Source organism: Anopheles merus, chromosome 2L (assembly GCF_017562075.2).
Source record: "Anopheles merus strain MAF chromosome 2L, AmerM5.1, whole genome shotgun sequence".
Lineage (NCBI taxonomy): Eukaryota > Metazoa > Arthropoda > Insecta > Diptera > Culicidae > Anopheles > Anopheles merus.
The window spans coordinates 39,922,196-39,926,937 of record NC_054083.1 but is presented as its reverse complement, the minus strand read 5'-3'; positions in this window follow the sequence as shown (position 1 = coordinate 39,926,937).

Below are 4,742 nucleotides of genomic sequence, written 5' to 3'. Positions count from 1 at the left end.
TCATTTGGTTTGCTTGATTTTTCACACCACCATCACACTCGCCCGCCACGGACACGCATGCAAGCTCACAGCTGTAATGATCGTTTTAGCGTCCAATCATGTCACGCTCCACCTTTAATTCGAACCAGAACGATCCTCGAAACCATATGTCTTTCGTTTCTAGAACCCTTGCGCCAAGGCCACCGTTGGAAGGAGAAAAAAACACGAAACCCTTGTACAAAGCACCACCATAGAGGGAAGCGGAAGGTTCATCATCATCATCATCATACACGCTCGTCCAAAGCATTCATCGTCAGCATGATCCAACATTTGCGTACCCGTGTACGGCAGCCCCTACGGGTGCGTTTGACATACCACCGAACGGCTCAAGTTCATTGTCAAAGGGGAAATCTGCTTTCACACTTGACCGCCGCCGCAAAGGAAAATGGCAATTCGGGTGATATCCCTCTCTCTCTCTCTATCTCTCCATAGCTCTCTCACTCTCTCTCTCAATCCGATTTGCAGACGCTGGCCAGAAAAGTGCAAAGATGTAGATGGACCGAAATAAGATGATGCCTATTTTTATGGCTTTACTACGCCCACGTTAAGGTTGTGGCCCCCTGTGAGTATGTGTGTGTGTGTGTGTGTGACGGTGTTGTGCGAAGATGTGGTCTTCTCAGCTTGCAAATATTTGCCCTCCACATTCTGCTATTCTGCTGCCCCCGTCCGTTGCGGTGAAGCAAAATATTGAATTATGCGCCAATTCTTGATCCGGTACAAAACTTACAGCCCTTTTAAAATGATTTATTTAAACTAAAATGATAAGGAGGATCACTGTAGAGGAGGCTACGGATATAAAATCGGGAATGCTTCATCCACTACGAATGCTTAGTGTGCAACTGCCAACTAATGATACGACCAGCGCGGCCGGCTAAGTGACAGACAATTACCGAAGACACTAAAAATAGGCCCCCGCCGCCAGTCCAGGGAGCTGATGTATCAATCATCGCGCCGCAGCGGGCAGCAAAATTTGGTGAGAACAAAAACAGCAGGCAGCAAATACGGGAAACACAGAAACACACACTCATACGTAGGCAGCTTTTCCGACGCAAATCCTAACCGCTAACCGTTCGCGCCCCATTCCGATGGCGTGAGCACCATGAAGTCACCGTGAACCCAGGAGTCATTGGACGCGCGTAGCGTCATGCGGCCGGCACGCGTGTAAAAGACTGCTTCCAAAGTGATCTTGAACCCGAACCCGTGAATGGTGGGGTACCAACGCAACAAAACCAACGCACCCAACGCCAACGCTCTGCGGCGGCCGTTTGGAGATGATGGTCGCTCACCACTGTTGCCTAGCGTGCGGAACCATACGGCGGGACAGACGGCGTTTTTTCCACGGCCACGATGGTGATGGGGGTGACGCTTTACATAATTCCAAGAATGTGCGCGGCTTTACAAACACGAAGGACGTTTCGGGGAAGCCGAACAGGCGCAGGCGGACGTCCGAAGCAACCGATCCGATCGAAGCGTCGTAGAGAGGACATTGGTGTTTTTTTTTGTATCGGGCGAAATGAAGTCTTCAATACTCGAACACGAGCATCATGCAAATAGTTCATGCTAAGTTTATTTATCCGCTCGAATTAAAGAAATCACTCGCAAAAATAATAGCACATTAACGGATTTACATGCCCGCAGCAAGTAACAATCACCGGCCCCAGGAAACAGGACCGTCACGCGTAACGCATCATTTGTTTGTAATTGTGACGGTGTGTTTGTGTTGGACGACGACGGCACCGGCAGGCGGCACTGGCCGGAATGCTGGCAGCAATCGGGCAGGGTTTTTATTTTTATGTCAAGCTATTAAGCGAAATTAACGAACCTAGACAGCGCGAACCAGCACAATCCGTGGCCGTTCTATTTCGTCTGACATCCACACACACACACTCTCGCACACACTGCGAGGAGGCAACGCCTAAAAGTGATCACTCTCAAATCCCCCAATCACCACCATCACCTTCCATCCTTTATCCGTGGTTCGGGTCTGAAGATCTTCCACATCATTCCACCGCGCAGCGTTTCTTCTAGAATGGCCACAGATCAAAAAAAGATCTTGCTTGTGCTGTTTGTTGAAATTTGTTTCGGTCGTCGTTTTTTCGCTCTCTTTTTCTCTCCTCTTTTTGATCCGTTTGTTTTATTGCGGAAAATTAATTATCAAATACACCGCATCAGTGTGCTGGGGGAGGGAGTTTTTTGTTTTTTTTTGCTGTGTTTCTTTTTATTTCACCACTGTCAACAATCGCACCCCCTGGACAGCTTGTATTTTCCTGTTTGGGAAGTTGTTTTATTGCCTTACCGATCTCTTGTTGAGGATTTTTCTGCTCGGAGAGGGAATGCGGAATTGGTTGCATTTCGTAACAACGCTACAAGGATTTGGAAATTGTTCTATTTGATGTTTTTTTATTATTTTATTTTCACCTTTGATGGGTTTATCATTTATCCATCATTTATCTTTCAAGCTTTAACAATAATATGTCAATACGAAAGTCTCTCTGCTATAAACTTATTCTGTATTTGATTTACAAATTCGTGATTTTTTAGTTTGTAACTGAAAAGTCGATTTTTTAATTTTTTTATATGTTTTCATTTGAGAAGTTTTACGTTTTTTATTATTTTCATATTTCTTTTATCATGTTTCCTGTTTATATTATATTTATATTTTATATATTTCAAACAAATTTGGTACAATATTTGTCATCCAAAACTTTCACATGTTATAAACTGTTTTTTACCTTTTTATCAGTTTCTATTCTGGTTGATTCTGCTTGTATTATTTTAATTGACATAATTTCCTATAATTCTAACAAATTTATCGTATTTTGAATCTTGTCATGCCAAACTAAAATGCTATTTGTTCCTGAATTGATATTTTTCGCACCAAAATAAACTTTCCTTATAAATTCATCACGTTCATGCTCGACCTAGTGTCACCTCACCGTTGTTGTAATAAATTTACGAATGTTTTCAAACATATCTTCTAATTAAATCAAAAGGCGGTGGCAAACAAGCACACACACATACACACGAGTCCAAATCTAATCCAAAACACTATCTACCATCGGAATTTCCCACCTTCCGGCATGCTCAACCGCGGTAAAGCGATTCGCAACCACTTTAAACCCCAGCCAGTTCATAAATCTTCCACCCGACCATTAACAAGAAACGCATGCGATGTGATACGGTGCGGGCACAAGCAGCAGCAGGAAAAGCGCTCCACGCACACGATGGCGCTCCACCCGTTTCCCAAACCCATTCCGCGGTTCGCGCGTCATCTGCCCATTATCCATAAATCAAACAATTGAGTATTAATCAGTGGCACCACGCAACCGGCCCGGTTTGTGCGTCTTTTGCGCGCCACGCTAAGTACCCTTTAATAACAACAATCTGACGGCAGCCCCTGACGCATTTTGACACCCCTGGACACCTCGCGTCAGCTCGCACAGCGCACAATTAACGCTTCTCCGTCAGCTCGGCACGGTCAGCGGCCGCGGCCGAAGGACAGGACGCCGAAAGACGAGCCCGGGTTGATCTTTTTCTTTATCTCCCGCCCCGAGCACGAGGGTGCCGTTGATGGTATCGGGAGCTGATTCTGGCTTTGCCTACGCAGCGGCTCCAAAGACTTCACCGAAACCATTCTTACGTCAATCGCAGTACAGGCAAGCGAGCGACAGTGACTTTCCGTCCGCCCGACAACCGCAACGCAAACAATGATGCTTCCTCTCCGCTCGAAAAAGTAGAATGGCACGTGCATATGTGCGTGTTCATGTGTGTGTGTGTGTGTGTGTGTGTGTGTGTGTGTGTGTGTGTGTGTGTGTTGAAGTTTGCATTAGTAGATCGCACAGTTTGCTTGCGTCGTTTAAAGGAAAGGGAGAACAGAAGGAAAAGTCCGGACATTCTACCATCATCCATCCGGGGTGAAAAGGAGAGTTCCTTAATGTGCGCACAGCTGTGTCCGGGTGATTTTGAAGCAGCTTGGAAATGGGCATGACATCTTGAAACGGAAGAGTACCAGAGCGGGTCGATTGTGTTGTCGGAATGGGTTAGCGTTTTCCCGCTCTTCGCTAGGAAAGACTGGGCGTCTCCATGCGTGGAGAACACGTGGTGGACATAAGATGCAACATTTGAAAAGAATAGAAAAACCAATCCAGATTTTGATAATGGTGGATGAATAAAAACTGAGACAACGTTGTTTAAAATAGTACTTTTCTTAAAAACCCTATGATTAGTTTAATATTATTTCCAAAACCTGTGACTTCTATACTCAATATTGCAAAGCTTTAAGAAATAGAGCTGTCTTTAACATCTTTAAATCACATGATAAGCAAATCACATGAAAAAATTCATATTTGTGGAAGTTTAAAGTATATTAAAGGTTTTTTTATGTATTTTAAACTATTTGAGAATAAATTCATCAATTAGTTAAACGATGTTTGAACTGTTTTAATGATAATAAACTTGATCGATTCGAATCAATTCAAGAATATTTGACAATCTATATTGTCTCCTGGGAAAGTTTGAAGATCATTTGAAAATCTTACTTAAACACATTGTTTTTAAAACAAGCTGTCAATGCACACAATAAATCACAAAATAATTAAATCAGCGTTCTTGTTATGCTAGCAATTGAATTGATTCTTGTTATGACTAACGAATGCAAGTGATTCCTTTGCTTTTCTGCTGAACTCCTGATCAATCGATCATTA